General features: G+C 30.6%; 1 long non-coding RNA gene across 1 annotated transcript; it reads right to left on the reverse strand.

The window, feature by feature from the left end:
- Positions 1-10490: 10490 nt before the first annotated feature.
- Positions 10491-12974, reverse strand: LOC145162753 (uncharacterized). Its single transcript, XR_013739301.1, has 4 exons — positions 12886-12974; positions 12714-12798; positions 11409-11482; positions 10491-10837 (listed from the first exon to the last, which is right to left on the reverse strand). It is a non-coding gene; the product is annotated as an uncharacterized LOC145162753 (long non-coding RNA).
- Between the last annotated feature and the right edge of the window lie 369 nt (positions 12975-13343).

Raw genomic sequence — 13343 nt, forward strand, 5'->3', positions numbered from 1 at the left:
AATGACATACTCCTTATAGGAAACGACATTCCAACCTTGTAAGAAATTAAATATGGGCTTGGGAAGTGTTTCGCTGTGAAAGATTAGGGGAAGCAACATATATCCTTGGGATAAGAGTTTTGAGGGATCGAAAGAGACATCTTATTGGTCTTAGCCAGAGTACATGCTCAGATAAAATATTGAAGTGTTTCAATATGGACAACTCCAAGAAAGGGGATTTTCCCATTCACTGTACTATCAAATTGAGTAAGACTCAAAGTCCCAGTACTGAGGAAGAAATAGATGATTTGATTTGAGTCCCATATGCATCGGCTATAGGATCAATCATGTATGTTATGAAATGTACTCACCCTGACGTGGCTTATTCCATGAGCATGGATAGTCAATCTCAAGGTAATCCAGGAAAAGGCGATTGGACGACAGTGAAGAATATCCTCAAGTATTTGTGAAGAACAAAATACATGTTTTTAGTTCTTGGCGGCAATGATACGTTGCGAGTGAGTGCTTAAAGTGATGCCATCTTTCAAATAGATTGTGACAACTTTTGTTCTCAATCTAACTGGGTTTCCTTGTTAAATGGTGGAGCGGTGACTTGGAAAAGTTCCAAGAAATCAACGGTAGTTGATTCTACTTGTGAATCAGATTACATTGCAGTGAGTTAGGCATCAAAAGAGGTGGCTTGGTTGAATAGTTCTTTTTGGAGATCTCAGAGTAGTCCCATCCATTCAAGAGCCAATGGAGTTGTTCAATGATAATGAAGGTGAAGTTATTTTACTAAAGAACCAAAGGATCATGGGAGATCTAAACATATCAACGGAACATACCACTAAATCAGAAATAGGGCTGAAGAAGGGCATCTCCTGGTGAAACGAGTATCATCAGAAGATAATCCTGCAGATCATTTGACAAAGGCTCTGAGCAGGGTCAAGCACAACCAGCATGCTAGGAGTATTGGCTTAAGAGATGATATTAGTTTTACTATTTAGTTGATAGTTTGAAAGTTTCTAACAAAATAAATATAAATTATTTTGGTGAATGAATAATAGAGAATTATTTATGAGTATCGTACTGGCTTCTTCAATTATTTATTCTGGTGTTTCGCTTTGCAGGTTTTACTTCCTAAGTAATTTGATTATTCAAAATTCAATAGTCGCTCATACTTTTGGATGTAAGTAGTGATTTAAGATTGTCATGAATCGATTGTAGATAGTCTATAGAGATTAAACATTGCATGGGGTTGCTATAATATTCATGACTACTTTGAAAATAGAGATTTTGAGTATTGGATAAGCCCACGCTTAGAGATTATCTTATGCACTTGATCACGAGTAAATCTAAGAGGATAGTATCTTCTATTCTTCAAACGGAGATATATAAGTTATGATTTACAAATCGGTTGTGCATTGGTGTTGCGAAAACACATCAGTAACATGATGTTATAAAACGTAGCATCATGTATGATTTAGTAAGTAAATGTCACACTTACAAGTCAATATTTATTCGTTCCTTTTGCCCTAACGGGAAAAGTGATATCTTTGGACCCCTCGGTGATTTTGTTGGTGACATTATAGTGTCTGGCCTAGCCAGGACTGAAATTATGACGTCATCACAAATCGGGAAATCGGGAAAAAAAAATTGGACAATGAGATTGATTGGATTCCATGGCTCGTGTCTATACGACATCTTGATGAAAGAATGGATAGTTGATCACTTATATTAGGGCCAATGTCTGATTGGATCAGAGTTCGATAGATGCATCAGAAAGCACACTTTGCTTATTAATTAGAAGTCATAATGGCAATTATATTTACACACTTATCCAAGTGGGAGACTGTTGGATTAAGGTGTCTAAGCCAATAACTAAATTAGTATGTACTTAAATTAGAAGAAAATTCCTTTTTGGGTTTCCCTCATAACTAGTAATTATGTATAATGACATTTGGAGAGAGAGGTTGATTTATTGATTTTTTATGTGATTAATAAATTGTAATAAAGGATTTGTTAATGTATTATGTGCTTAATATATTATTTAGAAATAGTATTAATTAATTAAGAATTAATCAGAAATTAATTAGGACTAATTAGATTAATTAAAAGTGCAAAGACTTAAGCTAGAATTGTTCAATAGTTGAACAAGAAGAAATTTCATAACCTTCCAAGGATTGGACGGTTCTGGGAAGGATCCTAAGAGGATCTAGAATATTCCTTATAAATAATTAAGGGATTGGATAATTACCTAATTTGAAATATTAGTATTATATTCAAATTGGGGTTTTCAGGGTTCCTTGTATCAGCTATAAATAGGACCCTTAGGGCTCCTTATTTTCGTCCACTACATACACTTAAGGAAGAGCCAAAATTTTGCCCCCCCCCCTCTCCTCTATCTCCTCTTGTCTTCTAATTGCTAGGTTTTGGGTACAAACCAGAAGAGGCATTAAGTTTTTTGGTGCTTGCTTTCCAAGGTTTTCGAGAAGGATATTGGTGTGATTATTTGCTACAATAATCAGAAGGTATGTAACCCTAATCCTATGTATGTTTCACTTAGGGTTCTTGATATTCATTGTTCATTGCTATCAATTAGAGTAAACAAAGATCCTTTATAGGTTTCATGTGAACTTAATGGTTAAGATTTTCGCTTCATATGTATTTTAATAACCTATAAAACTCATCATCGCCAACCACTATCAAAGCCACTCAACCTAACATAGACACAAACTGAGCCTATGAAACTTAACTATCCTTATCAGGCCTTTGAGTAGTGACTCGGACCCCCAGGTCCCAATAAAACAAGAACAAACAAGGAGATCCTCATCACCCTCGACCTGAGCTCATAACACCCTATGACCCTTAAGCACGATGACGCCCTGTGAAATACTAACACAAATTACAAATAAGACAATCCAAAAGGAATTTCAACAACTGGAAACGGCCCCAATGCAGAACTCTGAAAATTTAGCAGTTGCGTGAAATTCTTTAACTTGAGCAATCTAGCTGAAGACGACATCCTGGTACAAAATTCTCCCGCTACGAAATCTCCACTGTCCCCCACTTGGAATATACAAATTATTTAAATGCAGCCAATATGAAACTAAAGATCCAAATCAAACTAACTTGAGTACTACCCATCACTACAACAAAAATGACTTACGACCACACTTTTTAAGGACTAAAAACTATGACCGTATCCTACGGTCACATTTATTTATTTTTCGTCAATGTGTCTTATGGACACATTGAAATTCATCATTTAAGTGTGGCTATAATCTACCTTTTAGTAAAATAAAACGTGAGAGGAGTTGGTGTTAACCATGGTTACTTTATATTTCATGTGGCTATTGTTTACCCTTTAGTCACATTTATTTATGTTAAATCGTAACGTGTGATATCATTTAGTCAGATAAACAAAACTTTGAAAGAAAATAATGTGACCATTGGTTGGATATTAGTGATACATAATTGTGAAAGCATCGTTGAATATTACTTATATCAACATTTATTTTCTAAATGATGTGGTCATTTGGTATCATTTAGTGACATTCATTTATGGTAAAGCTTAACATATGAAATCATTTAGTCACATTAACAAATAAGATATCGAAAACAAATGTGACTATTGTTTGCTTTCGTCATACATATTTGTTAAAACCATTGATGAATGGTACGTATAGCCATACCTTTTTCTAACTTATGTGGCTATTAGTTACCCTTTAGTGATATTTCTTTATGTTATGCTGTGACATATGGTATCATTTCGCCACATAAAGAAAACTCATAAAGAAATTAATGTGACCATTGGTTGCTTTTGGTGAGACTTATTTGTTAAAACTGTCGTTGTATATTAGTTATAGCAATTCATTGTTTCTAAATGATGTGACTGTTTGTTACCTTTAATTACACTCTTTTACATAAAATCGTGACGTATGATATCATTTAGTCGCATTAAAAAATCATACAGCAAAAAATGTGACCATAGATTGCTTTTAGCGACACATAATTGTTTAAACTCTTGCATTTTATCTAATTTGTGTGACTATTTGTTACCCTTAAGCAACATTTAATTTTGTGATCTTCGTTCTAATATTCATTCAGTAACATTTATGAGTGGACGACGAGAATATTAAAATATTGCAAATATATATCATAGGGGTAAATCAGAATAAAAGAAAATCACATTAATCATAAAGCCAACTAAAATAGTATATAACAATATTGTAATCAAAATATACCTAGCATGTATAAAAACAGAAAATGAAATGTAAGTCATAAAAGGAAAGCTACATTAATTCTTCCTTCTATTAACCATGCTCCTTATCTTCAGCACCTCAGGTTTTATGTAAGAAATTTTGCGCTTTTTAGAGTTGACATTTTTACCCTCCTTACTTGAAGTTGTAGTCGGTACCTATAACAACACAATTTTACCTTCCTGCACAACTGAAAAAAGTAGTGAAATTCCATATATCGTAAATCATCACCTTTATAATAATTTTCTATGAAATTAAGCTTCTAATAATAACATTCAGATAACAATTTCATCATATGTTAACAATTTCAGAATCCCAATCAACAACCCTCTTGTCATACACTTTGTCAGCATGTGTTGAAGATATCTAATTACTAACATAGAGAATTAAGCCAACTTATTTCCTTCCAATGCTATAAATAAATGAGACCATCATGATATATTCATTTGGAAAATTTTAATTTTAATTGATATATGGAGTATAAAAGACCTTCTTAGTCAATACCTCTCAAAGCTCATGATACACCATAACGAATGATTGAAGGCTCCAATATAAGTTCTTTCACCTTATCTAATGTTGTTTTTGGGTGGTTTCGAAAACACAAATCCCTTTATTTCAAAAAATAAATAAATAAATAATAAAATAAATCCAGTAAGATATGTAATTGGTCTTTGTGAATATAGGTTTCTTGGAATTATTCGTTGTGTGGAACACGATTTTCTTACATTACAAATCCTAAGAATGATAATATTTAATGTACACGAATATTTGGAATTACCAACCATGTGTTCTTGCAGGTTAGGGTATCTAAAGCACTTACAACCCAAAATTATGAAGTAATCGACTGAATTGAGAAAACAGAAACGGTTCCACTTTTATAATTTCAGCAACACCTAAAATTATAAATTAGATAAAAATTACTCATGATTTAACTAACATCAGCTATGAAAAATAAAAACTTACCTTCTTGACTCTCTCAATCAAACCATTGAACAGTTGGTGGGTAAATGAAAATCAAAGTACCGCTACAAAAGGTATGAACAGATGCAATTAACGGACGACAAAACCATAAAATTCAATAGAAACCAAATTAAAAACATGAAGAAGAACATGAACAGAAAGATTATAAAAAAACTCTTATAATTGAAGTTTATTTTGGTACGAATGTTGTATGGTTTTAGTGATTCATGTTATATGTGTTGTAATGCATAATTATAACCTAATCTTTATATTGTAAATGGGTCGGATAAAAGGGTTGAAAATTAGTTAGTCCGGTGGATAATGGTATGGGTTTAATTATTAAAAACTCTGCGGATTACGGGCCGGGTTTGAATAACCATTTGAAAATTGTTTAATGGGTTTGGATCAAGACCGACCCGCTCCAAACCTGCTCCATTGTCAGGCATATATATATATATATATATATATATATATATATATATATATATATATATATATATATATATATATATATATATATATATATATATATATATGGGTGAGATCGGTTGAGAACTCATAGTTTCCCGAGAACCTGAGAACTAAAGGTGGAGCGTTAGATCAAAATTAACTCATTAAGGGCATGATCGTTATCTTACCGATCTCATTTAATGTTTAATTTTTTTTTTGTTATTGGAAATATTAATAAAATGTTCTAAAAATTAACATAATAAATAAAATTTCAAATTTTTTTTAAATAACTTTCGATTTTTTTTTAAAATGGAGATTTTTTACTTTTTTCAGAAAACATGAAGTTTCAAAAAAAAATGAAATTTTTTTTTTAAAGAAAAACTGCAATTTTTTTTCAAAAAACAACATTTAAAAAAAAAAAGACTATATTTTTTTCCAAAAAACTACAAATTTTAAAAAAAAAACTCCATTTAAAAAAAAATTGTAACTTTTTTCAACAAAACTGCATTTTTTATAAAAAAAACTGCATTTTTTTAAAATGTAAATATTTAACAATCAGTAAGTTAAAAAAAAAAAACTAGAATTATTAAAAAAATCTAACTCTTATAACAAAAAAAAATCAAAGTTTTAGGTGCATATATTTATATTTTTACAAATGCATATATGCATATTTCTTATACTATAATATTCGTAAGTAATCATAAAAATCTAATTTTTATTAATCAATTTATAAACATAATAATACAAGAATTTTATTTGATAAAAAATAAAATATAAAAAATAAAAAATGTTACAAAGATTCACAATGTTGTCATTTCTTCATATCAAAATTTCCATATTTTCTTCAATGTATTACTTTTCACCTCTTCAAAATTTTCCACAAATTCTTCAAAATCTACAATAAAATTAAAAAAAAAATGATTAATGCAAGAACACTCACAAAAATGCACATGTATATATCATGTAAGATTCATATGTGATTATATCATGTAAGATTCACATATTGATTATATAATGTGATATTCACATGTGATTGTATCTTTTAAGATTCAAATGTGAAATTGACAAGAAAATTTTAAAAAATAATTAACGAAGAACACACACACAAAATGCATGTGTGCATATAGACGTAATTCATGATTCTCTTGTGATTTACATGTGAATCACATGTAATTGATATGTGATTCACTTGTGATTTACATGTGAATTACATGTGATTAATATGTGAATTACATGTGAATCACATGTAATTCATATGTGATTTACATGTGATTCATATATGAATTACATGTGAATCACAGAAATTCATATGTGATTCACTTGTGATTTACATGTGAATTACGTGTGATTCATATGTGAATTATATGTGATTTACATGTGAATCACATGTAATTCATATGTGATTTACATGTAAATTACTTGTGATTCATATGTGAATTACATGTGATTTACATGTGAATCACATGTAATTCATATGTGAATTACATGTGAATCACGTGTGATTCATATGTGATTCACTTGTAATTTACATGTGAATTACAAGTGATTCATATGTGAATTACATGTGATTTACATGTGAATCACATGTAATTCATATGTGATTCACTTGTGATTTACATGTGAATTACATGTGATTCATATGTGAGTCACATGTAATCAATATGTGATTCACTTGTGATTTACATATGAATTATATGTGATTTACATGTGAATTATATATAATTCATATCTATCTTCATCAAATTTCCATGATGATATTGTAACACCTATTCTAGAGCTAATATCCACTAATTCTGTAGAGTCGTGCAATGAGAACTTATACACAAAGCAATAGCAATTGTACATTTCATGGAACATAAAGTTTCAAGCAATTTAATTGAAAGTTATTTATTTAAAATATGAGATTTTACCAGAGGGTGTTTCGTTAGGAAAGGTGCAAGTCAAACCTCCAACAAAGCCGACATTTTCCGCCCGAATTCAGGGCCCGAAAAAATTACTCATCCAATTCTTTAATAATCTCCAAAAAGTCCTATTAAAAAAGAAGATAAAATAAATATAAACAAAAATCATCTTGCATCAGCCAATCAAATCAATAAGAATGAAGCTATCTCACGATTAATAGATCCACCAATGTCTCATGTCAATTTTCACTCAAAACTTCCAAAAAAATCTCAAATTCTGTTACATGGATGAAATATATGATTTTTATATACTTTCAAATTGCACGACAATAATAAAATACCAAATTTTTCATAATCTCTTTCAGAAATTTACTTCTGTAATGAAAAAAAATAAGATTAATGGATCATGGAATATTTTTCTATAACAAAAGAGCACAAAAAAGGTTATAGTTCTTTACCAACATAATGTTTCCTAATTTTTATGTAACCAAAGATTCAACTTTTTACTTTCCAATACAACACAAACTTAGAAAAATATATATAAAAAGAACACCAAGACCAATTACAACTGCCCTAAACTGGAAAAGTATGTATTTTTTATTCCAATTCCAAATTGAAAAAGAAAAGAAAAGAAAAGAAAAGAAAAAAGATTGCAAATGTTCTTACTGTTGTTCCGGATGATGTCAAGAGCATAAATCCAAATATTGTTCCAGAATGATAAGAACTTGCTAAATATCCATGATCAACATTTTAATAATTGCTCGAATCTATTACATCAAAAAAACCAAAGCAAGATCAGATTTTGTTGGACAACATAGTAGTTGAGTTTCTCCATTGGTGTTAATACCTCAATATGCTGCAACCATAACTATTTCAAACATTTACAGGATATCTCGTTTTTACTAAGTTTCAATGATTTAGGATCATTTTCTTTTTAACTCAATCAATCCAGACAACTATTATGACTTTCTCTTTTACTTAATCTTAATCTAGACACAATGTATTAATAAGTTAAGTAAAAAAAACTAGGATTAATGTATCAAGACACTAACCTTTAACATATTTGATGAATATCATGAAGATTTATCCAATCATACAACACTATAAAAAACAATAACTCAAATTTGAGCCACTTTAGGTAGAATGATATAGTTAGTACCTGTGTGATGACTTTATTGGCAAAGAGTTCATCGACATTTCCAATGTTGACTTGGACAGAATCCTAAATTGGAATTGGTTCATCATTTATGAAGTCAAAGTGAAGTTAACATGCGATATTTCTCATTGAGGCATTTCATCGAACATGTTGAGTGCAAACAAATATCTATATTTTTCAATAACACAGGTGTCTATTTTTATACCTACAATCAACACAAGGATTTAACTCTTTTTAAAAACATATTGACTAAACAGGTTCAAATTAATGATTAAGCAAAAACAATTCATAAAGGTCAACCAAATGTAAGGAATGAACAATTGAAATAGATGATACCTAAATTTTCATCGGTAGATACCAAATTTAGAGTGAGATTCAAGCTCATAAAACTCTGATCTCGGAGGTTAGGCAGATAAAGACCCTTGTCGGATCGAAGTGATCTACAAATGTGATTTGACGATTACTGTTGCAATCGAAGATGAAAATGAACGACCTCGATCTCTTAGCTCGTGGATTCGTTGTCGACGAAATGACGGATAAGGACAATGGATCAGTAAGTCGTTGTTCATCATTGGAAGAGGTAGAAGTGGTGGATGGAAGGAGGAGGAAAGTGGTGAGAGATTGTTTCCAATGGTGGGAGGAGTAAAGGCGGAGGTAGTAGACCTGGAGAGTGAAAAGGCAATTGTTTGAACGGAGAAACTCCGTTCAGATCTTCATTCGACAGAGGACACCGAGGTGAGGTCGACGATGGCAATGAACTCCAACGAACTGATGATGGAGATGCAGAAGGACGTGAGAGTTAGAGAGAGGGAAAGAGAGATCTGATGAGGAATAGAGAGAGAAATAGTGTGTGTGTGTGTGTGTTTGGTATATAAACTAAATTAATTATTAATTGTTAGGAAATGATATTTTTAATTCCCAATATGCCCCTATAATTCCTTATAATATGTCTTTGATCCCATTAAAAGAAGTGATAATTACAATTATGCCATGATCAATCCAAGCCATTCAAAACTTTGATCTAACGCTCCACCTTTAGTTCTCGGGTTCTCGGGAAACTATGAGTTCTCAAATGATCCTTCCTATATATATATATATATATATATATATATATATATATATATATATATATATAGTGAGAGAGAGAGAGAGAGCGAGGTTATATCGAAAACGGTAAAAGGTTGAGAACACGAGAACACTTCTGGACCAATCAATATATAAGGGCATAAAAGAAATTATACAATAATTGAAATATTAATAAGTCATATGTAATTAATAGATAGATTCCTATAATAAATAACTAGAAGGGTGCCCATGCGAGCATGGGACGGAGGGGTCGTTGTTGGGTTTGTTAATTATTATGAACTCTCCCGACTCTTACAGAACCAATTTGTATACAACTTTCTTGAAAACTTCTACAACAATTGTTATTGTAGAGTTGACCGGATGGATTACTGATGATAAACAACATAGAAAATCTCCCAAGTTGCACATTTTTCTTAAAAATAATTATATAAATAGGAATGTACTTTAGTTTGGCTAATATATGGGCAATGTATTTGTCGTAGATTTTTAAATTGTGCCAAAAAGGTTCGGTAGAACGAAAATACTTAAACATTTATTTAGAAAACGAAACTAAATTTAAAACATGATAAAAAAAAATAAGAATCTCATAAGAATTAAAATGGAGAAATTAGAAGCCAAATGCAAACAAATTATCCTAATAAAATTAGAAACAAAGAAAAGAATCTTAAACTCATCCTACAAACACTAACTGTTGTTGTTTTTCAATTTGCTTTGGGCTACTTCCTAAATCTTATCAGCCTCATCCTTCTATATAAAAACAAACAATCCAAATATCAAAACTGAAAAGATCTTCATGCTATAAAGATTTAAAAGTGCATAATGTAAGATACACAGATGCAGAAAGTCACACAACCATTCATAGCAACACACAATGACATTTGTGGTGCATAGATGCCGACATCCACAACCACACTCACAAAGATGCTTTAATAGGAAGAAAAATAAATTAAATGTACAAATGCTATAACATAAATGGATGTGTTGGACAATAAATCAAAACATATGAATACCTTCTATGCTAGTTCGTTCACTGATTCTGCCACCTGTGGATAGAGAAAGAGATAGAGTAAGGTAAATGCAAATATAGCAATGTACTTCAACTTATTTTTGTATTACTTCCTTTCAATTATATTACAGAATTGTACTTTCAATTTCAAAATATATACCAAATTATAGCATTATGATTTCAATTTTATCTTATTAGGGCATTGTTATTGGTTTGAAAAAAAAACCCAAATGTCTTTCACTTACTTGTTGAACCTCTTCAACCACAACTTTTGTTGGAAATAATATATCAGGAAAATTGTGAAAATTTTATATTTTTTTCATTTTGGAAAAAGGAATTTAAAACTTTCTCACATATTATCATGTTTATCTAATCAAAACAGCATAAATGGGACCAATAGAGAATATATTCACAAACTATCAAGCAAGTTGTTCTGCTTCTGGAATTCCAACATATAGGCGTACCAACATGAAAGGGTATTCTTTATATTTTTTTAAATTCATTTCTTTTTTTGATTAAATATTTCATAATTTATTAATTTTTGTTTCACACACACAAGCATATAAAACCACCAAAAATAAAAAAACAAAGGTAAGCAAGTAGCTTACCTCTATCAATTTGCCAAAGGATGTCGAAACAAAAAAATAACCCACAATCTTGATTCCTCCAAAGAACAAACCAACTATAAATAATACAAATAAAATTGTTATTTTTATAACGTGAACTTTTCGCTAATGAAAGTTTAAAAAAAAATGCTTCAATATTTAGAACAGTGGTTGCTGATTTCCATCAGCAACGAAAAATGGAACCGACCTCAAAAACTAATTATCCAAACAAATCAGTTGACTATGCTTCGATGTAATAAAAATGTGTAATAAGTCACAAAATGGTGAAGTTGTAGAAACTCTCAATTAAAACTACCTTTGCTCTTGTTAGCCTCTCTTCCCAATATAAAAATAATATATAAAAATGTTGTTAACTGTGTTATCTGGAGAGAGGGAATTTGTTTTTATGTAAAAAAAGAAACCTGAAACTCAATTTTTTTCATAGCTTTTTAGTAATAGAAAAGAGTTGGAATAATTTCGGAACCTTCAAGAACAATTTGATAACCTGGGCATTTTATTTATGGGTTTTAATGTTATTTTATTAATGAAATATTACCTAACAGATTTTAAAATTGAAATAATTGAAATATAAAGGTGTAGTGTTGTTTATATGTGTTAATTTTCTTTTTATATCTCAGCCTTTTCTTGTAATATATTTGCTACTATGTCTATGTAGAGCAATTTGCCAATACTTTTTGGCATCTTAATGTTATATTAGTGGTTAAATGCTATTTAGTAAATAATATATTGTTAAAAAAGAAGCTTGAAACTCCATTTTTCATGAGATTATATTCCTTTTAAAGTTAGATTATTGTAAGCGGTTGCCTATAAGTGCAATTAGGCTTAAAAACATTTATCAAAAATCTATGGTGACATGAATATTAATAAAGTTTTATGCCTTCTAAATGAATTTGATTTAGGCATCACACGAATTAATTACTAAAAGGGTAAAAGCAAATGAACTCCCCAAACCCATCAAATGAAAACTTATTTACTAAGATAAAGAGAGCTCGGAGGGTCAGGGTAGGCTTACCTGATATGAGACAGTAAGAGTGACGGAGAGTTGTAAGAATAAATCAAAGGCAACTTTTGAAATTTATTACTTTTAATGAAGATTAAAAAAGAAATTGAAAGTACAATATTATAATCGGAGTAGATTTTTGAGTTCCATTTATATGTTTATTCGGAACGAATCTTCAATCCAGAATAATCACGTATCCATCCATAACAATTGTATGCAAATATATGAAAATTACAGATATTTTTGTTCTTTATTAAACAATATATGAAAGGCAAAACCCTCCTCACCTTGACAGATTCCAATGATGATGGCATGAACGATTCACAAACGGTTGGGTGCCTTTACACATGTATGGAGATATCAGATCATCATCTACAAAAAAACAAAAGAATCAAACTTAATAAATTGGGCAAATTTGTGTATTTTTGGATGAGAGAGGAATAAAATGGGATTATTCACCGTGAAATTAGAAATCAAAACCCAAATCACCTACAAAATCACATGTATTTCAATTAGAGCTACGCTTCACTACAAATGTAAGAATGAGGTATTCCTTTTTCTTTCCACCAGAAATCAATCTTTCCAGCTGTAACAGCCCAAAAATTTCAACAAGTTGACCTTTCAAAAGTGATCCATTTATTAATAAAAGTGTTTACATACTATTATTTCCAAAAATTTATTTAAAATCAGAGTCTCCCAAGATCCAATCAGTTGTAAAACCAAGGATGTGGACGGTCACGCCTTTGCCCTGCCACTGTAAGCACAAAGCTTAGTGAGTTCCCCCAAAATACCAACACAACACATAATCATAATAATAACAAAAACAACATGCATACAAAGCCTTCAGTCTGACTGGAACGCCCCACCAGCCTATAGTCTAACTAGTACGCTCACATAACCAACAGCATGATTGGTAC

The sequence above is a fragment of the Lactuca virosa genome, chromosome 3 (assembly GCF_052849685.1).
Source record: "Lactuca virosa cultivar CGN04683 chromosome 3, Lactuca_virosa_CGN04683_v6, whole genome shotgun sequence".
Taxonomy (NCBI): Eukaryota; Viridiplantae; Streptophyta; class Magnoliopsida; order Asterales; family Asteraceae; genus Lactuca; species Lactuca virosa.